We start from the raw sequence: 23,273 nt of genomic DNA on the forward strand, positions 1-23,273 counted from the left end.
GGAAGCCCTGGAATATAACTATTAGAAATATGAAAAATTCTCTTTATTCCATATATCGCTTTTGATTCCTCTGGATTTGATGGATATATTTTCTTCTTTCTTTTATTGTGTGGTTTTTCTTCCCCCAAATATGTGTTGATCTTAGCTCCTAGTTCTCAACATGTACAAAGTTGAGTCATAGAATTTTCTCTCTGGTTGTGTTTACCTATTTTCCCAAGAGCTTCTCCTTTAAATGAGAGGGCCAACCACTGATTTCTCTTAGAGAGCAGGGTCATGTCAACAAATCAATACCACTGTAGGGTGCTTAGGTATGGAGCAGGTAGGCTAGAGATCCCTTCAATTATCAAATTAAGAAGAGTTTTACTCTGGAGATAAAGTATTTTACTGTATTTCACTACTAGATGAAACTTTTTGTTTTCTTCTTTTACTTGATATTTTCTTGGTGTCTGAAGTAAATGTCTGGAGCTATTTCAAATCCTTCTCTACTTCTCTCTTAGGCCAAAACTCATTCTAGAATACCCCTCCAGACAAGTGTTAGGTTCTAGCTTGGAGGCAAATACTACTGCTGTCAGCCATATCATCTGCATATATTCCAGAGGAGGAAAAAGTTAAAGGTCTCTCTAGGCCCAGCTATTAATAAAGCAGTTGTTCAATTAATTAATTTCCATGATGATTCCCAGGACCCTCTCCTATTCTTTGTGTTGATGTCATTGAGTTTAGAATTTCTCATGGGCTCCATCAGGATTGATTGCTCTCACTTCTGGAATCTTGGCTTGAATTCTTCTGCTCTGTTTTCTCTATTAATCCCATTCCACCTACTTTTTGGTTTCCAGGGTTTGTTTAAACTTTCTGGTCCACTGGCAGCACTTTTTTATGTTTCCCAACACCATTATTGTATTTTAAAATGCTGATCCTAACCATTTTGATGAAACAGTGTGCAAGAGGAGAAATAAACATGGAAACTAGAAGCTACGCTGAATCAATTATAGATCCCAACTTTCATAGATGTTTGTCACTTTTTCATTGTCAGCCCCCCTGTATTAGATCATGTTCCCTGGTAGCACATCTTGAGCATGTCTTGTGCAAGTGATTTATTGACAGATGCTCCTAGGGAAATGGTATGGGAATACACGGAGCAAGATGGGGGAGCAGGAGGAAAAATGCCAAGTCTGATAGGCAAAAAACTGCCACACCCAAAGACGTCCAAGTCCTAATCTCTGGAACCTGTAAATACATTACCTTACATGGCAAAATGTACCTTACAGCTGTGAATAAATTAAGGATCTTGAGATAGTGAGATAATGCTGGATTAGCCAGGTAGCCCAAATATAATCACAAGGGCCCTTAAAAGTGAAAGAAGGAAGCAGGAGTATCAGAGACTGAGAAAGAGTTGAAGATACTATGTTGCTGGCCTTGAAGATGAAGCAAAGAGCCACAACACGGAAAGCATATGGCTTCTAGAAGATGGAAGGCAAGGATGGCAAGGATGTGATTCTTGCTGAGAACCTTCAGAAGGAACCAAGCACTGTCAACACTTTGATTTTAGCCCAAAGGAACTAATTTTGGACTTCTCAGGCAAAGTCCATGGGAGAACATCTTTGACCTGATCCCACACGAGAGTCCTATGGTATAAGTACTGCCTCAGAGCTGTCCCACTGATGACAAGGGGTTCAGACTTTAATACTGACATGCCTATATATTTTCAGGTTATAGTTAAATTCCCAGGTATTTCTGGCTCTCCACCTGAAATTGGGAGAGCACACGATTGTCAAAAGGGATTCAGAGCTCTGGAATGAGCACTGACATTATTCGCTAGGCCTCTCTTCACCTAATCTTCCTTTTAGATACTCAGCTATTATATATTCAGAATCACAGAGAGGCGATGCATCTCTAAATGTCCATTTCCAAGCCTAGATCCCCAGCAATCAACTGATTCTCTATAACCCTACTTTCCAGTTTTCTATCCAAAAGAGTTCTATCTTGACTAAAATACAATCCATTTCTATTCCTTGCACCATAAAATATGAACAACAAAGAAAATGTGGGGTGGGAAATCAGTCTTCAGAGAAATGAGATGAAGTAGAAGGCAGCAAAAGTCTTATTCCAAGGTGGGAATCAAACAGCTTATACCATGAAGTGATGACACCTGATTAAAGATATAATCGAAGGTCATGAGTAATAGAGTGTCCTAGAGAGGCAAATATCTGGCTATTGTGAGTCTGGTGCTAGAAAACATATAATAGTATTAAAAAAATCAAAGGCTAAGAGATGGATAATTAATTCTGGATTTGAAAAGTTAACAACAAAAAAAGGATACTCATTTAAATACTAAGTATTAAGCTCAAGGCAAAATTCACTAACACCCATTTTGATGTCTGAATCTCTGCCCTTAACCTAATAAATGAAACAACCTAAATGAAGTTATTTAACTAATGTATCCTTTTGCCTACTAATGCATTTATAATTTGATTATGTCTATAAAATGTTGGCACCTGTCTAGATGCTAGAAATAAAGAAAAATACTACTGTATGTATTCACAAACAATCTTTGCCTGCAGATAGCTTATAGTCTCATAGTGTAGGACATTTATAGGAACCCAAATATAAAATATACATATATCTTTGTAAACATAAGATATTAAATATATTATTTAAGTTCTTTGATTTCATTATAAGTCTTATAATAATGTAATTCTTGCAATTAGATTATTAGAGATAAGCAGGTTCAACAGGTGCTATGGTTGATTAAATAGTTATCTTGAAAATTTAGGACCGATAAAATGCCCAATCTAACTCACAAATTTCTTCCCACCAACACACTCTTCCTGATTTTACAAAGACGTTTCCTTCAGTTTCTGTTTGAGAAACTAGATTACATATCATCTTCACCATAAAAAAAGTAATCAATGTGGTAGTTAAATACATAAACATTTAACCAACTGTTTATTATTTCACCTATCTTTCATTTTACTCATATGAATATAAAATTCAGGCAATTGTGTAATGAGAATTCAAGACTCTCATTGGTATAAGAAATGAGCTTGAAATTTTATTTTCATATTGACACTTTATATCATCTTAGATTTATAATTGTTGGTTTGAAAATAAGATTCCATTGACAAAATAAAACTATTTTGCTATCCTAGAAACTATTCTCACTTATATTACAATTAAATAACACAATCAAGTTGTATCTATTTATGGTAATTGAGTAATTAAGTTACATTTCTTTGTAAGAATTTCCCCCAAAGATATTCAAATTTAAATCTTTAAGATATTTATGCTTAATTTTCCTAGGTTTGAAATTGCATCCACAGATTTTGTGGTAAAATGGAAGTTTTAGCAGCCTAACAGAATGCTGATAAATTGGCTCCATGTCTCCGGTTTGTCAATTTAATTGCTGAAATCTAGAAGACAGCAATCATGATTCAACTAGATTGACCCTTTTCGTAAGCCAAAAATACTTCAGTCAAAATTTTAAAATGTTAATATATGATTTTTAAAAGATCCTCACCAACATTCAAGACTAATTGAAATGATTAATATGATCCAATGACCAATATTTTATAGGTCTTTCTCTACTGCTTTTGAAATACTTCTCTTAAGCATTTGTAGTATTCTTCCTCTGCTAACAAAAAACCTGCTATGGCATTTATTTGTTTTTGTTTTTGTTTTCGTTTTCGTTTTCACAGGGAGTCTCACTCTGTCACCCAGGCTGGAGTGCAGTGGCGCGATCTCAGCTCACTGCAACTTCCGCCTCCCAGGTTCAAGCAATTCTCCTGCCTCAGCCTCCCAAGTAGCTAGGATTACAGATGTATGCCACCATGCCCAGCTAATTTTTGTATTTTTTAGTAGAGATGGGGTTTTACCACATTGGCCAAGCTGGTCTTGAACTCCTGACCTCAGATGATCCGCCTGCCTAGGCCTCCCAAAGTGCTGGGATTACAGGCATGAGCCATCGTGCCAGGCCTATGGCATTTATTAACTCACTTTTCATTGGTTTTATGTGGCATATAGAACTTTTAGCCAATTATCAATAGTTTATTAGTTTATCATTGCTGCTCCTGTTTCAGAGGTTTTTTGTTGTTTTTTTTGTTTTGTTTTTTGTTATTTTTTTTTGCCATGGAGCTACAGACACAATGCCATTGGTTGGATTTTACAAGGAAGAACATAGCTAGGGGTTCAAACTCAATATTACAGAAAGTAAATCCTTCAGGATCAAGTCTTGGCCAAGCAAAGTCCAGTAACTGACCCCATTTGTATCTCCATATGACCCAACTGTACAAAAGTCTCTTCTCCACTGAATAGTTTCCAAATTTCCTGTTATCAAATGAACCACTTTCAAATTGTATCTGAAGTTTGTAACTTCATATTGAGTCTCCATTTTATTGACACTGAAATCTATTACTTGAGGTGAGATGAAACATTGAACTAATGATCTCACCCTTACAACTTCCCAGACATAAACATACTGAGAGCAGAACCAATCAAGAATGAGACCTAGTGATACATGGTATTTGGTTTCTTAAGGAGAATAGAGAAGAGACAAAAGGAATTTCTGGCCTCAGAGACCCATGCAGACATTCCTAAACTGGACTAGTAAGAAATATGAGCCTTCCAATTACCTGAGAGGGAAGGAATCTGAATTGGTATGCTGTTCTAAGAAAAAATTGTTCTCTTAGCAAGAGGGCTGGGGCAGACGAAGAGGAATGTAGTCTTTCTATTCTACATATTTTCCAGGACCAGCCCTTGAAGGATGTCACATAGTGAATACTTTCCTAATGGATTTCTTTCACTATAGTATACTCTTCCAGAAAAATTTCCAGTTATAAGTGTTTTGAGTTTGTAAATGAAGTTTTAATCTTATATCTCTCACCCAAAAAATAATCAGTCATGTCAAAAATAACCTTATGTTACTTAAAACATAAACAGCCAACAGACAGCCAAATAACTATATAATACAACTATACAGGTAAGAAACAGATATCTGTATATATGAATATATAGTTGTATACAGGTACACAAATTATAAAACAAAATATATTAGCTAGTAAGAGACAATGTCTAAGTCTCAGGATTTTTCTACCATGTAATTAAATTATAAACTCTCTTTTTTTCCCCCAAGATCTTTACTAAGTATTTACTTAAAAAGAAATTTTAAAAATATTCTTGGGAAATAACTTAATCTTTAGGTCCCCCAAAGTGACAATTTGAGAACTTTCAACAGAAACACATTAGTTGTTCTTAATTGCCATAAGTACTCATGGAAGATAAAGTACATGATATAGGACTATACGTTTACTTTCTGCAAAATTAAAGAATAAGAGATAATGTGAAAGTAGTTTCAACTGTAAGTAAATGTTGTTTGTTTAAAGAATATTATAATAATCACTTTTGTGATTTGACTACCATAATGAAATTTACTTGATATGAACAGCAAAATTAACTTTAGTTTCTTCCTCTTTTATGATAAATGTAATATGGACTGTGATCTTAAAAGTAGATCTTGAGTTTCATTCCTATGGAAAAATAAACATATTTATTCTAGAAATAAGCTATAAAATACATTGATTTCTGTGCTTGCCCAGAGCTAACATTGCTGAGAAATGAGAGCATAGTAATATTTACATTGAGATCCTTTCTTATATCAACAAAGTGTCGGTTGGTGGAGCCAAGATGGCCGAATAGGAACAGCTCCAGTCTACAGCTCCCAGCATGAGCGACCAGAAGACAGGTGATTTCTGCATTTCCAGCTGAGGTACTGGGTTCGTCTCACTGGGGAGTGCCGGACAGTGGGTGCAGCGCACCGTGCATGAGCCGAAGCAGGGCAAGGCATTGCCTCACCCGGGAAGCACAAGGGGTCAAGGAATTCCCTTTCCTAGTCAAAGAAAGGGGTGACAGATGGCACCTGGAAAATCAGGTCACTCCCACCCTAATACTGTGTTTTTCCAACAGGCTTGACAAATGGCACACCAGGAGATTATATCCTGCACCTGGCTCAGAGGGTCCTATGCCCACAGAGCCTCACTCATTGCTAGCACAGCAGTCTGAGATCAAACTGCAAGGTGGCAGCGAGGTTGGGGAGGGGTGCCCACCATTGCCAAGGCTTGAGTAGGTAAACAAAGTGGCTGGGAAGCTCAAACTGGGTGGAGCCCACTACAGCTCAAGGAGGCCTGCCTGCCTCTGTAGGCTCCACCTCTGGGGGCAGGGCACAGGCAAACAAAAGGCAGCAGTAACCTCTGCAGACTTAAATGTCCCTGTCTGACAGCTTTGAAGAAAGTAGTGGTTCTCCCAGCACACAGCTTGAGATCTGAGAATGGGCAGACTGCCTCCTCAAGTGGATCCCTGACCCCCGAGTAGCCTAACTGGGAGGCACCCCCTAGTAGGGCAGACTGACACCTCACATGGCCGGGTACTCCTCTGAGACAAAACTTCCAGAGGAACAATCAGGCAGCAGCATTTGCAGTTCACCAATATCTGCTGTTCTGCAGCCACCGCTGCTGATACCCAGGCAAACAGGGTCTGGAATGGACCTCCAGCAAACTCCAACAGACCTGCAGCTGAGGGTCCTGATTGTTAGAAGGAAAACTAACAAACAGAAAGGATATCCACACCAAAAACCCATCTGTACATCACCATCATCAAAGACCAAAGGTAGATAAAACCACAAAGATGGGGAAAAAACAGAGGAGGAAAAACTGGAAACTCTAAAAATCAGAGCATCTCTCCTCCTCCAAAGGAACGCGGCTCCTCCCCAGCAACGGAACAAAGCTGGATGGAGAATGACTATGATGAGTTGAGAGAAGAAGGCTTCAGAAGATCAAACTACTCCAAGCTAAAGGAGTAAGTTTGAACCAATGGCAAAGAAGTTAAAAAACTTGAAAAAAAATTAGACGAATGGCTAACTAGAATAACCAATGCAGAGAAGTCCTTAAAGGACCTGATGGAGCTGAAAACCACGGCACAAGAACTACGTGATGAATGCACAAGCCTCAGTAGCTGATGCGATCAACTGGAAGAAAGGGTATCAGTGATGGAAGATGAAATGAATGAAATTAAGCACGAAGAGAAGTTTAGAGAAAAAAGAATAAAAAGAAATGAACAAATCCTCCAAGAAATATGGGAATATGTGAAAAGACCAAATATATGTCTGATTGGTGTACCTGAAAGTGACAGGGAGAATGGAACCAAGCTGGAAAACACTCTGCAGGATATTATCCAGGAGAACTTCCCCAATCTAGCAAGGCAGGCCAACATTCAAATTCAGGAAATACAGAGAACGCCACAAAGATACTCCTCGAGAAAAGCAACTCCAAGACACATAATTGTCAGATTCACCAAAGTTGAAATGAAGGAAGAAATGTTAAGGGCAGCCAGAGAGAAAGGTCAGGTTACCCACAAAGGTAAGCCCATCAGACTAACAGCTGGTCTCCTGGCAGAAACTCTACGAGCCAGGAGAGAGTGGGGGCCAATATTCAACATTCTTAAAGAAAAGAATTTTCAACCCAGAATTTCATATCCAGCCAAATTAAGCTTCATAAGTGAAGGAGAAATAAAATACTTTACAGACAAGCAAATGCTGAGAGATTTTGTAACCACCAGGCCTGCCTTACAAGAGCTCCTGAAGGAAGCACAAAACATGGAAAGGAACAACCAGTACCAGCCACTGCAAAAACATGCCAAATTGTAAAGGCCATCAATGCTAGGAAGAAGCTGCTCAACTAACAAGCAAAATAACCAGCTAACATCATAATGAGAGGATCAAATTCACACATAACAATATTAAGCTTAAATGTAAATGTGCTAAATGCTCCAATTAAAAGACACAGACTGACAGATTGGATAAAGAATCAAGACCCATCAGTGTGCTGTATTCAGGAAACCCATCTCATGTGCAGAGACACACATAGGCTCAAATAAAGGGATGGAGGAAGATCTACCAAGCAAATGGAAAACAAAGGCAGCGGTTGCAATCTTAATCTCTGATAAAACAGACTTTAAACCAACAAAGATCAAAAGAGACAAAGAAGGCCATCACGTAATGGTAAAAGGATCAATTCAACAAGAAGAGCTAACTATCCTAAATATATATGCACCCAATACAGGAGCACCCAGATTCATAAAGCAAGTCCTTAGTGACCTACAAAGAGACTTAGACTCCCACACAATAATAATGGGAGACTTTAACACCCCACTGTCAACATTAGACAGATCAACGAGACAGAAAGTTAACAAGGATATCCAGGAATTGAACTCAGCTCTGCACCAAGCAGACCTAGTAGACATCTACAGAACTCTCCACCCCAAATCAACAGAATATACATTCTTCTCAGCACCACACCACACTTATCCCAAAATTGACCACATACTTGGAAGTAAAGCACTCCTCAGCAAATGTAAGAGAACAGAAATTATAACTAACTGTCTCTCAGACCACGGTGAAATCAAACTAGAACTCAGGATTAAGAAACTCACTCAAAACCACTCAACTACATGAAAACTGATCAACCTGCTCCTGAATGACTACTGGGTACATAATGAAATGAAGGCAGAAATAAAGATGTTATTTGAAACCAATGAGAACACAGACACAACATACCAGAATCTCTGGGACACATTCAAAGCAGGATGTAGAGGTAAATTTGTAGCACTAAATGTCCATAAGAGAAAGCAGGAAAGATCTAAAATTGACACCCTAACATCACAATTAAAAGAACTAGAGAAGCAAGGGCAAACACATTCAAAAGCTAGCAGAAGGCAAGAAATAACTAAGATCAGAGCAGAACCAAAGGCAATAGAGACACAAAAAACCCTTCAAAAAATCAATGAATCCAGGAGCTGGTTTTTGAAAAGATCAACAAAATTGATAGACCACTAGCAAGACTAATAAAGAAGAAAAGAGAGAAGAATCAAATAGACGCAATAAAAAAATGACAAAGGGGATATCACCACTGATCCCACAGAGATACAAACTACCATCAGAGAATACTATAAACACCTCTATGTGAATAAACTAGAAAATCTAGAAGAAATGGATAAATTCCTCAACACATACACCCTCCCAAGACTAAACCAGGAAGAAGTTGAATCTCTGAATAGACCAATAACAGGATCTGAAATTCAGGCAAAAATTAATAGCTTACAAAACAAAAAAAGTCCAGGACCAGATGGATTCACAGCCGAATTCTACCAGAGGTACAAGAAGGAGCTGGTACCATTCCTTCTGAAACTATTCCAATCAATAGAAAAAGAGGGACTCCTCCCCAACTCATTTTACGAGGCCAGCATCATCCTGATACCAAAGCCTGGCAGAGACACAACAAAAAAAGAGAATTTTAGACCACTATCTTTGATGAACATTGATGCAAAAATCCTCAATAAAATACTGGCAAAGCAAATCCAGCAGCACATCAAAAAGCTTATCCACCATGATCAAGTGAGCTTCATCCCTGGGATGCAAGGCTGGTTCAATATATGCAAATCAATAAACGTAATCCAGCATATAAACAGAACCAATGATAAAAACCACGTGATTATCTCAATAGATGCAGAAAAGGCCATTGACAAAATTCAATGGCCCTTCATACTAAAAACTCTCAATAAATTAGGTATTGATGGGCTGTATCTCAAAATCATAAGAGCTATCTATGACAAACCCACAGCCAACATCATACTGAATGGACAAAAACTGGAAGCATTCCCTTTGAAAACTGGCACAAGACAGGGATGCCCTCTCTCACCACTCCTATTCCATAGTGTTGGAAGTTCTGGCCAGGGCAATCAGGCAGGAGAAAGAAATAAAGGGCATTCGATTAGGAAAAGAGGAAGTCAAATTGTGCCTGTTTGCAGATGACATGATTGTATATCTAGAAAACCCCATCGTCTCAGCCCAAAATCTCCTTAAGCTGATAAGCAACTTCAGCAAAGTCTCAGGATACAAAATCAATGTGCAAAAATCACAAGCATTCTTATACATCAATAACAAACAAACAGAGAGCCAAATCATGAGTGAACTCCCATTCACAATTGCTTCAAAGAGAATAAAATACCTAGGAATCCAACTCACAAGGGATGTGAAGGACCTCTTCAAGGAGAACTACAAACCACTGCTCAACGAAATAAAAGAGGATACAAACAAATGGAAGAACATTCCATGCTCATGGGTAGGAAGAGTCAATATTGTAAAAATGGTCATACTGCCGAAGGTAATTTATAGATTCAATGCCATCCCCATCAAGCTACCAATGACTTTCTTCACAGAATTGGAAAAAAACTACTTTAAAGTTCATATGGAACCAAAAAAGAGCCCGCATTGCCAAGTCAATCCTAAGCCAAAAGAACAAAGCTGGAGGCATCACACTACCTGACTTCAAACTATACTACAAGGCTACAGTAACCAAAACAGCATGGTACTGGTACCAAAACAGAGATATAGACCAATGGAACAAACAGAGCCCTCAGAAATAATGCCGTACATCTACAACTATCTGATCTTTGACAAACCTGACAAAAACAAGCAATGGGGAAAGGATTCCCTATTTAACAAATGGTGCTGGGAAAACTGGCTAGCCATATGTAGAAAGCTGAAACTTCCTTATACCTTATACAAAAATTAATTCAACATGGATTAAAGACTTACATGTTAGACCTAAAAGCATAAAAACCCTAGAAGAAAACCTAGGCAATACCATTCAGGACATAGGCATGGGCAAGGACTTCATGTCTAAAACACCAAAAGCAATGGCAACAAAAGCCAAAATTGACAAATGGGATCTAATTAAACTAAAGAGCTTCTTCACAGCAAAAGAAACTACCATCAGAGTGAACAGACAACCTACAGAATGGGAGAAAATTTTTGCAACCTACTCATCTGACAAAGAGCTTATATCCAGAATCTACAATGAACTCCAACAAATTTACATGAAAAAAACAAACAACCCCATCAAAAAGTGGGCAAAGGACATGAACAGACACTTCTCAAAAGAAGACATTTATGCAGCCAAAAAACACATGAAAAAATGCTCACCGTCACTGGCCGTCAGAGAAATGCAAATGAAAACCACAGCAAGATACCACCTCACACCAGTTAGAATGGTGATCATTAAAAAGTCAGGAAACAACAGGTGCTGGAGAGGATGTGGAGAAATAGAAACACTTTTACACTGCTGGTGGGACTGTAAACTAGTGCAACCATTGTGGAAGTCAGTGTGGCAACTCCTCAGGGATCTAGAACTAGAAATACCATTTGACCCAGCCATCCCATTACTGGGTATATACCCAAAGGATTATAAATCATGCTGCTATAAAGACACATGCACACGTATGTTTATTGCGGCACTATTCACAATAGCAAAGACTTGGAACCAACCCAAATGTCCAACAATGATAGACTGGATTAAGAAAATGTGGCACATATACACCATGGAATACTATGCAGCCATAAAAAATGATGAGTTCATGTCCTTTGTAGGGACATGGATGAAATTGGAAATCATCATTCTCAGTAAACTATCACAAGAACAAAAAACCAAACACCGCATATTCTCACTCAAATGTGGGAAGTGAACAATGAGAACACATGGACACAGGAAGGGGAACATCACACTCTGGGGACTGTTGTGGGGTGGGGGGAGAAGGGAGGGATAGCATTGGGAGATATACCTAAAGTATAATAATAATAATTAATTAATTAATTAATTTAAAAAAAGAAAATACCTCTTTCAATCTGCCTATTTGGGGAAGTGATTTAGGAGAATGTGATGTCTGAGGCTCATTCTGTGTAGGAATGTGTGGGGTACTGAAGGCCAACATTCGAGCATCACCTTTTAATGAGGGCTTTAGTAGACACCAGTGCTCAACAGTATGAATGCAATAACCAAAGAGGAAAGAATAACAAATTGTGTGGGGAACGGATATTCTCCTACCTGGCCTCCTGTCTCCTATCCATTCTCTAATTAAAGCTAGGGTAGTATTTACATTATTTCTTTCTTTCTACTTTTTCAGCTTTATTACATCACCTCATTTTTAAAAATTCTTCCTTACAGGCTATATACATGCAATGTGACAGAAGGTAAACAATGAAGATGAACAAGTCTCAATAGTTTTAGCAATTACTTTGAACAAATTTAGATGTTTATTCACAATTATCTAAACAATTTCTCCTCCTTGAAATTGTTTAGATTCCAATTCCAGAGTTTCTGTAATGAGCTTATTACTTTCACAAGGATCCTAAGAAGAATCAAGAATAATCTTACAGTATTAGGGTTTCTGACTTCCCATCTCATGCATTACCAAACAGCAAATAACAAATATTTGGCTAAGAAAATGTTCAGTTTCTTTAAAATAAGTAATCTATATTTTTCAAGAATCAAGTAGCTTCATTTGAAGGTAATAAAGGACCATCTCCGTGTTCTTTTCACTGGCCTGATTAATATGGACTTGAGCTGTCAGGAATTCAAGAGGAAAGTTGTACAAACCTGTTCAGGATGCTACAGAAAGACTCATCTTCAGAATATCATTATACCCTGATAAATTCAGAAACTCAGGAAACTTGATCAGTTATTCAAAAAATCATCTCAAAAATATTGTACTATTAATTCCATTATTAAAATGGCTTTCTTCAAGGCTGGTGTGTATTCAGCGAGCGAACTCTGTTAGCCAATTTGTTTGCCTTAATAATTTCTTGCTTCCTACAGTCATACCCCATGGTAAAAATGGCTTTCTTCAAGGCTGGTTTGTATTCAGTGAGCGAACTCTGTTAGCCAATTTGTTTGCCTTAATAATTTCTTGCTTCCTACAGTCATACCCCATGGTAAATTTTAATGGAGTTTGCGCAAGATTCTCATGCCATCAGAATTATAGCTACTACTCACTAATTTTCCTCTTTGTGCCAAGAACTGTATTTGAAAATATTATTACAAATATTCAGAAGAACAATCAGGTAGTTTTTGTTATTATTCTCTGTTAAAAATGAGAAAACACACTCCAGGACACTGAGTCTTGTATGTTAGAAATCTAGGATTTTTTTTTAAAATAGGTGATAGGAAGTAACTGAAGAATTTTAAGCAAGAGAATGACATAATCAGAGTTACATTTTGGATAAATTATTCTGGTGGCAGAACTTACCTAATCCTTGGGTGATCTGCCATGGGCAAGAATGAAAGTGAATGCTTGTGTAGTAAGGGTGATGAGAAACACTATAGGCTAGAATTAAGGTAGTGACATTGTTAACGAACTTCAGCTTTTTAATTTGTTTTAATGTGTAAACTTACCCTAAGACCTTTCTCAACGGTCTTTCATGCAGCCTTTACAAATATATAATAATTGACATGCATATAAATCATTTTTGTTATTCTTGCCAAGATTTGTGGTTCCCTACTATACACACGTTTTCACACTGCAGCCTGATTGCTTGTATTAGCTACAACAACGGCTAATGCCCTAATGAAGAGAAGCCAAAGTAAGAAAAAATCTCTCTCACTCTATGTATTTCTCTCTTTCTTTCTCTTTCTCTGTCTCTCTCTCTCTCTGTCTCTGTCTCTCTCTCCCCACGCCCCCTTTCTCTCTTTCTCTCTCTCTACTGACTGAAATATCCCACATTTCAGCAGGAGGGTAGGGAAAGAGAAACAATCAACTTTTTTTATCCAAATGAAAAGAATATAGCACACAACACTTCCTCTCCCATTCTTTAGTGAGAACTTAGTTATGGCACCAGGACTAGCTGCCAGGTAAGCAGCTAGTTTCCAATAGGGCAGCTATATGTCTATAATGAAGAGAAAAAAGGGATTTGAAATGACAACTGAAAGTGTACAACAAAATTCTTCCTTATGTTTTTCTATGTCATTCTCATAAACACAGTTCTTCAATTATTTTAATTGCCGCCCAAACAAACTTTAAACCCTTTCTCCTATTATTCATGTCCTGTTTTATCTGACTCTTTCCTACATACAGGGTATTATTTCCTGTTGCTGTCATTTAAACCTTGTTGTTTTAGTAAAAAAATAAACAAATAAACAAATTCCCCCTTACTCTTTTCCCTTTTTTGCTTTATCCTTATATTTTCTATTAGATTGCAATGCATTCTGACTTCCAAAAACCCTAAGCCTGCATGTCTTCTAATCCCATATTTAATGTTTTCTCTGTTACAGAGCCTGACTTGATCCCACCAACCAGAATAACCCTTCTTCCATTGAACATCTTGAGATCTTGACATATATCACTTCATAGGTGTTAATCATTTGATTTTTACAAAATTTAAGCACTTTTATTATAGAATATTGCACATATGGAAAGTCATATATAAAAATAAATGTGATAGATTGTTGCAGTAATAACCCTCAATTTGTTCATTCTTCTCGTAGCTGTGTTTTTGTGTCATTATCTCCGAGGTAAAAATCGCATATACATTTTTAAAAATTTATAAGATCGGATTTTTAACTATCATTTATACTAAGAAGTAACACTATAAATATCTCCCTCACCTATTAAATACTGTGCCGTAATTTTGGGATAACCATTATGAATTTTAAAATTTTTAAATCATTCCCTTGCTATCCCTTAATGTACATACATATATGCCTAAAATATTGAGTTTTGCTTTATTTTGAGGTTTATAAAAATTATATCATACTATATGTAATCTTCTATGATATACTTTATTTCTAAAACATTATGTTTGTGGGATTCATCTATAGAATTTTGACTAATTTATTTTCACTGATATATAATGTGATATATTTGTCCATTTTCTACAGATCAATATCTGTGTGACATCCATATTTTTAGTTATAACATACATGCATGTATTTATTATTCTCCAAGATAAAGAGTTTTGTCCTAAACCTTCTTGCATAATTTCCAGGTTCAGATCTCCAGAAGTGTTCCAAGGTAAAAATTTAGGAGAAGAATCCTTAGGTGGTAGGTATGTAAATGTTCTTCTTAACTTATTATATTAACGGCTTTCAAAATTATTTTACCAATTTATACTCCCACCAGCAACATAATACATAATAATATTCTCTTCAACCATGTTAAAACATTCTTTAAAAATCATTTGCCAATCCAGTGTGTATTGTGACATTACTTTGGTCTTTATTTGTCTTTTCATAAATGTTAGTGGAGTTGAACATTGTTTTATATATTACTTGGCCATAACTGGCTTGATAACAATTATTTCAAAACAGATAAAGTATTTTTCTTTCTAAATGATGGTTTGGCACTCTTTATGTCCTTATGAGGAGATGCTTGAAAGAAAAAGTAAGAAAGCAGACTTCTTCAATGTGTTCATTCTAGTGTAACACACAGCCATGAAAGAGGATAAGCTCTTTGAAATCAACTCCTACAACATTATCTAGGAAGTAGCATTTCCTATGAGAGCTGTTAGAAACCTTGAATAATAAAACAGATAAAATACGAAGCATTTTAGAAGACTTCTTCAGGCTCTAGAGACAAAGTTTGAGGTACTGATGTTTACAACTAGTAAAGTTGAAATAAGAGAAACCAGCACAGATTTTTAAAAGTCATCCAAAAATTCTACATATTTTATAAATTAGTATTGTCACAGAATACATTATTTGTCTAATAATAACATATCTTAACCCAATAATATGTTCCACTTACAGAATGATCACACTAATACTACAACATCTAGAAGTGTTTGGATTAATATTAACATTGTTTCCCCATGACACAAATTCTTCTGGACTAGTACTTACCATTCTTGGAAAACCAACTTTCTTGATAACTAGGTCTTAATGCAAAAAATATAGCAAGTTTATAAAAAGAAAGTAGATGTAATTTTAGCACAAAGTGAAGCTGTGTAAATCAAGTAAATCTTAGGAATATATAAAGGAACTTAATCGAAAGTAAGGCAGAACTATCTTGTCAATGGTGAGAAATGAGGATGATCAAATATTAACATCTCTTCTGCAAAGAGTTTTTCAAAGCCTTTTCTTGGAGAGCTATTTTAATGTTCAGTGATATTTTAAATCAGAGAAACCTTCTTTATGTCTCTCCTAAACCTTTTATGCTACAATTTAAGCTCTTTTTTCTCACCACATATACAGTATTGGTGAAAAATACATATTACTTTTTTTGTTTGTTTTTCATTAAAAACTCATCTTCATGTAGCATTTACATCAATGAAATGTTATACAAATGTTCCCAGATGTTTAGCTTCATTTTTTTTTCTCACTGCCATATTCATTTTCCCAAAAGCTCCTTGGACTATCTAAAAGTTTCAGCAAGTGAAGACATTTAGTAACTAGTACCTAGATTTTATTTTCTGAAAAACATATAGAGATTTCCAAATGACCCTTCTCATTAAACAGAGGTAACATGATTCCATAAGAAACATCCCCAGCACTATGCTGATGGACTGCACCTCAGTACCTGTTTTCCACAGGTAGACCCTGGTGTGATTTAGCTGAGTAGTAAAAGTTGGAGAACGGTTCTTATTTACTTTGCACCTACAGTAGTAATCTTGCTGAGATATGGTTTTAAATGCCATTACATGATGATGACTTACAGATTTATATCTCTGGCCCATATGTCTCCTGCAACATCAGGACTTGTATTTCTAACTGCTTTCCGGGCATCTCACTCCGACATTAACATGCCCATAACCAAGGTCTCAACTCCTTGGAACAATTCCTTTCTGTCCTATGCTGAACCTAATAAATGATTCCTCCTTCTTTCCAGTTACTTGAGCCTTATTAACAGGAGTTCTTAACTCACTTTGGATGTTTGTCCCCCCAAATCTCATGTTGAAATGTGATCCCCAGTGTTAGACGTGGAACCTGGGGGCGTGGTTTGTGTCATGAGGGCAGATGCCTCATGAATGGCATGATGTCTTCCAGGTGGTTCTGAGTTCAAGCAAGATCTGGTTGTTTGAAATGGTCTGGGACCTCTCTCTCCTCTGTCTTGCTCCCTCTCTTGCCATGTAACACGCTGGGTCCCCTTTATGCCTTCTGCCTTAAGTAAAAGCTTCCCAAGCCCTCACCATAAGCCTAGCAGATGGTGCCATGTTTGTATAGCCTAAAGAACCATGAGCCAAATAAACCTCTTTTCTATAGAATTCACCCAGTCTCAGGTACTTCTTTAGAGCCATGCAGAATGGAATAACACATTCGCTCTCTTCTCAGACCCCATTAACACATCTTATCAACTCTGCCTGTGAAATATTTCCAGATTCCAATTACCTCTCATCACTTCTACCATTACCACACTAGTCCAAGTTACCCTATTCTCTAGGCCTGGCTTATTTCAGTGTCTTCTAACCTGCCCTCCTTTCTTTCTGACTTTACTGTAACACCCAGTAGTCTCCTCACGTGGCCAGATTCCTTTTAAAATACAAGTCATGGCCTCTTCTGCTCAAAAACTCCAAATGGCTATGCATCGCTGAGTAAAAATCCAAAGTCCTTCCAGTGGCCTTCAAGATCCTATACAACCTGGCTGTCTACTATCAGCCTACACTTATATTCTTCCTCTTTTCCCACCAATCACTCTGCATGGCCACACTGGCCTCCTTGCTGTGTCTCTAATATGCCAACAATACTTCTGCAATTGCTGCTATCTTTGCCTGAAATGCCCTTCTCATGGATATCTACATAAATCATTCATTTTGTCTCTGCCCAATTCTGTATTACCGCTATGTGAATTAGGCAACACTTTCTACCTTGGTGGGAAGCTTTTGTCCCCTCTTATAATTTAGAAAAACAAAATCATCCTGTGGGTTTCGTATCTAGATTAGCGTACTCTAAAAGTGAAAGATACTTGGGATCTATTTGTTTTAAAATAAGGAAATTAGTCCCCTCACTTTCGCAATTTTGATGATGTTCTTTTAGATGTGCTATTTATTTCCCATTAAACAGTAAATTAGGCCATTTTCCAATTATTTCTTTTTTTATAAGGAAAATAAATTTATTTCTTACAGTTCTAGAGGTCAGGAAGTCCCAAATCCAGGTGCCAACATCTGAGGAGGGCCTTCTTGCCATGTCATTCCATGGCAGAAGGCAGAAGAGTAACAGAGTATGAGAGAGTAAGACAGGAAGGAGGCTGAACTTTTCCTTTTACTAGGAAAATACTCCCATCTAATCCACTCTGGCAATAATGGCATCAATCTATTCATCAGGGCAGAGCCCTCATGAGTGAATCATCTCTTAAAAGAACCACATCTCCAATTATTTCTAAATAATTTATTGAGCATCAACTCTGAGAATACCTTTGTGATAACTTTCTAAGGAATTGATAAATTAATGAACGTGGTAAGATTTCCCTGTCTTTCAATGTAGAGGGAGTATATTTCCAAATAACTGTAGTAACTGACATAATGGGATGATGTGAAGCATGTATCAAAATAAGAGTGCTACAGCTATTTATTAGAGGGATTAAATACACATGGTTTGCTGTATTTGGTCATTTTGAAGGAATCCGCAAATGAGAAAAGTCTCTAGGAATCAATAGAATATCAGCAGGCAAAACTTAGAAAGGACATTATTGGTGAATAAAAAAAAGTGTTTTCAAGGTGCATTGGGCGATACAGAGTTGAATAAGTTAAACTTATTTTCACTTAATAACAGCCCTCAATAATAGAAGGTTAGTGTGAGATGAGATTCATTGGGCCCCTATGTTCAATAGCCAAGATTTTTCAAATATTTCCTCTTTCTATCATGACATCCTTGGAGAAATGCTTGCCATCACAAATAAACTATTTAAACTCAAATAAACTATTTATTTAAAGTCCTAATAGTTAAAAGTTAAATAAACTATTTAAAGTCCTAAGTAGAACACCTTAGAAAGGCTTATTGACCTCAAGATGTATTGTTTGGTACAATATTATTGACTTTCACCTTTAAAACAAGTAATTGTCAAATAACCAGCCACTATGTAACACATGTCTTTGCTCCTCCATCTTCCTCCATGATTGTGAAGCCTCCCCAGCCATGTGGAACTGTGAGTCCATTAAACTTTTTTCCTTTATAGATTACCCATTCCTGGGTATGTGCTTATAGCAACATGAGAACAGACTAATACACCTGTCATATTTGCTTGAAAATAATGTAATTTCTGCCATGTTCTACATATGTCCATTAAGTCATATTTGTTAATGAGGCATCTGCTGTATCTCAGTAATCTTTTTTCCTGTTAATCTATCAATTAACAATAGAGTTTGCTAAAAATCCTTCACTAAAATTGTACACTTTTGATTTATCCTTATCGTTCTAACAATTTATAATTTATTCACTTCTAAAACATAGTATTAGGTACACTTAAGCTTATTAAGCTTAAAATAATAATGACGATTGAAAACCTTATCAATATGTGTTGATCTTCATTGTCTCTAGTAATGATTGTTTTGTGTTAAAGTGTAAACACACTTTATACATATGATTAAGTCAGAGTTTTTGTTTCTGTTGTTGACTATTGTTGTCCTGATATATATTTCCCTTCATTTTACTTTAAACTTTTCTGTGGTTTTGGGTCTTTAAATAGCATGTAGCTACTGGTTGAAGTTATTATTTTTAAATCTAATATGGTAAAAGTGACTTTTCAATCCACTTAAACATTTAAAATTTCATGAGTTTATCTGGATGTGTGGTGGCGGGCGGGGTTGGGGGGTGGTCAGGGTCTTACTCTGTCACCCAGGGAGGAGTGGCATGATCATAGTGCATTGCAGTCTCCATCTCCTAGGCTCACGTCATTCTCCCACCTTAGCCTCCCGTGTATCTGGGACTACAGGCACATGCCACAATGCCAGGCTGATTTTATTTTTTTTAAGTAGAGATGAGGTCTCACTATGTTGCTCAAGCTGGTCTCGAACTCCTGAGTCCAAACAATCCTCTCTCCTTGGTCTCCCAAATGCTGGAATTACAGATGTGAGCCACCACACTCAGCCTGGATTTATTTCTATCCTATTACTCTATGCAACATTTCTCCCTTTTAATGTGTCTCTTTTATCTTTTCCTCCTTTTTTTATTTTGTTGAAATAATTGCATTTTATCACATTGCAATTACTGATTTAGAACAAGGGTCAAAAATCTACAATTCAAGGACCCAAATCCAATCCAACACATCTTTGTAAATAAAGTTTTATTGTAATAGACCTACACTCATTCATTTAGGTATTGTTTATGGTCGCTTTCACACTACAGATGCAGAGTAGAGTAGTTGGAACAAAACTACAAAGCCCAAAAAATTTACTGTTAGGTCTCTACAGAAAAAGTGTGCTGACCCTGATTTAGAAGATATATATTATTTTTCTGGTATTTTATCTCTGCACTTAAAACTTTACCATGAATTCTGAGGCCAAATCAAATTTAATCATCATCGAGTAAAATGCAAAACATGTATTTTCAGTTATCTACCTTCTTGCATACATTCCATAGTTTCACTGTATTTTAAACTCTATCTTAACTCTTTTAACACTATTCTAACTCTACACTGCTTTTTTAACCATGGCTGTTAGACAATATTATTTATTTTAATCTATCCCCCATGTTTACTATTTTTTACTTATCAGTTTTGCATATATTTCCTTTTGGAGTTTATTTTCTTTCTTCCTGAGGTATAGCCATTAGCGGTGGCTTTGCTATTAATGATAAATTCTTTTTCAGTTTTCGTTTTATTGTCTCAAAAATGTTTTAATTTGCCCTAATTATTGAAGATAGTTTTGCTGGATATAGAATTCTAAATGACAGTTATTTTTCCTTATCAATTTAAAGACAGTAATTACAAGTTGACTGACTTTTAAGTTGAGAAAACAGTTTGATTGAGAAGCCAACTGTTAGCCCAAAAATTCTCCCCAGTTTTCTGGAAGACTGATTAGATGGATGTTAGAACTCCCTTTAATCCCCATGTACTTTTAGTTCTCTGTTAGATTTTCCATCTTTGTCTGGCTCAATGCTGCCTTCTGGATAGTTTCTTCAGATCTGTCTGCCGGCTCACTATTTCTCTTGTTCTTGATATCAAAACCACTATTTATCACATCCAATAAAGCTTAAAGATTTTTCTTCTTAGATGTTCGATATATTCATTTAACATATGTTTATACTTATGTTCTTATTCTTTCTTTTTGAAAAATCACATAAAATATACTTACTTATATTCTGTCTCCAATAATTCAGCAAACAGGACATTTATGAGTTTGGTGTTACCCTTTTTTATTTCTTATAGCTCTTATAGTGCCTTGTTTGTACATTTATTGTGATAGTTTTTGTTTTGTTTGTTTGTCCCTTTGGTTGTTTTGGTGTGAGCTTATATTCCTTAGCATATTTTCAGTGGGAGTTCCTTGAGTCCTAGGTTCCAAAAGATAAATTTTGCATTTGCTTCTCTCAAATGCTTTTTCAGCTTCACTAATCAGATCAGAGACTTTTAAAACTTACATTTATGCCATAACTGCACACGAGTATATGTGCATGTGTAGATGTCATACATAGTGTGACTTTTAGTCTGAAATCTGAGCTCTGATCTGAGCTCCTGCCCTGCCCAGACCTAAGGCTTTGGCTCTTGCCCCGTGGAATGGTCATTGACCAAAGCTCCAGGCTAACAGAAATCAGAAAATGCTACTAATACAGTACTCATTTCTCCCCTGTACGTGTGTGTGTGTGTGTGTGTGTGTGTATTGGAGAAAGTGATATGTAGTCTAAGCTATCTTATTGGGCTTATGCTCAAGTTTGAGAATTTTTCTCCTACTCGGCTTTTTCTGTAGATACCTGAAAGAAAATAAATATAGTCCAGCTTTTTAAGTAAGTTCCACTCTATTTCACTATATAGTATTATGCACAATGAACTGAAAAATATATTGCTTATAGCCCACTAAACTCTTGGGTTAGGTCCTGTTTCCAGACTGACTGATTCTTGAGGCTCTTTATGCAGTATTATCTACTTTATTCTCTTCTCTATAATTTGCAGAAGTTGAGCCTCTACTATATCTACCCATCCCCTACCTTGACCTTTCATATTTAATTTGATTTGATTTGATTTGATTTGATTTGATTTTTGAGACGGAGTTTCGCTCTTGTTGCCCAGGTTGGAGTGCAATGGTATGACCTCAGCTCACTGCAACCTCTGCATCCCAGGTTCAAGCAATTCTCCTGCCTCAACTTCCCAAGTAGCTGGGATTACAGGCATGTGCCACCACACTCAACTAATTTTGTATTTTTAGTAGAGATGGAGTTTCACCATGTTGGTCAGTCTGGTCTCAAACTCCTGACCTCAGGTGATCCACCCACCTCAGCCTCCCAAAGTGCTGGGATTACAAATGTGAGCTACCACGCCTGGCCCAGAATTGATTTTAGGCTAGCTGCCTTAGTGAAGTTGAAACAAGGATGCAAAATTTAACATACATGCTTTTAATAATTTTTGAAATTTCTTTGTAATTTTTAAAGGCTGTGTCTGATGTGACTTTTCCTGTCTTTGAAATCTCTGTATTTAAAATAGCCTTTAACAAATATCACAATAGACTTTTAAAATTTTGCAGAGCCGTTGCTATTTTTTTAAAATTGCTAACTTGGATATAGCATCATTTTCTACTTAAATAAGCATTGACATTGATTGTTACTTTTTGTACTTTCTCTTCAATTATGATCTTAAAGAAACTTGACAAAACACAGATGTATACCAACAATTTTTGTGCTTTATCAGCAAAGGCATCTTCACTTCCAACTTTAAAAAATTCCAGACCAAAAAAAAATTTGTGAAAGGAAAAATAAGTAATCCGAGATGGAAATCAGATAATAGATTGAGCACTGGACTGAATGGTTATGAGATGGTTACTTGTGTTTGGGAATGAGGATTTCTTCTGCCTTGAATGGAACTGGAACATAAGCTAATTATTCATTGTAAATGTCTTGGGAGATGATATCTGCCAGCTTGTGAAGTACCCAGTAGACTCTGGCTCGGGTTTGATGATGATGATACAAGGATTATAAAATGACAGTTCTTAGTTGAGAAAAAAATAATTTTGGATTTTCTGCCTGTGTTTTCTTAATTTCTTTAGTTTAATGTAGACTATTTTTGCCTTAGTTTTAAAGAATTTGAATGTTTATGATTTATGCCCTTCTATTTCCAAAAAGAATCATGGCCACTTTACAAAGTAAAAACAAGTATAAAGCAGAAAAATTAAAAATAAACAATCAAAAAAGTGAGTACATCATTAACTAACTAAAAAGACCTGAATGAAGACCTGTTAAAATAGGCCAAATTATTCTGGTGTCTAGTAATAGCTTGAGTATCACCAAGGTGATACTAAGAGTTTACTGTAAGAGTTATTAGAA

The sequence above is a fragment of the Pongo pygmaeus genome, chromosome 5, assembly GCF_028885625.2.
Source record: "Pongo pygmaeus isolate AG05252 chromosome 5, NHGRI_mPonPyg2-v2.0_pri, whole genome shotgun sequence".
NCBI classification, from domain to species: Eukaryota; Metazoa; Chordata; class Mammalia; order Primates; family Hominidae; genus Pongo; species Pongo pygmaeus.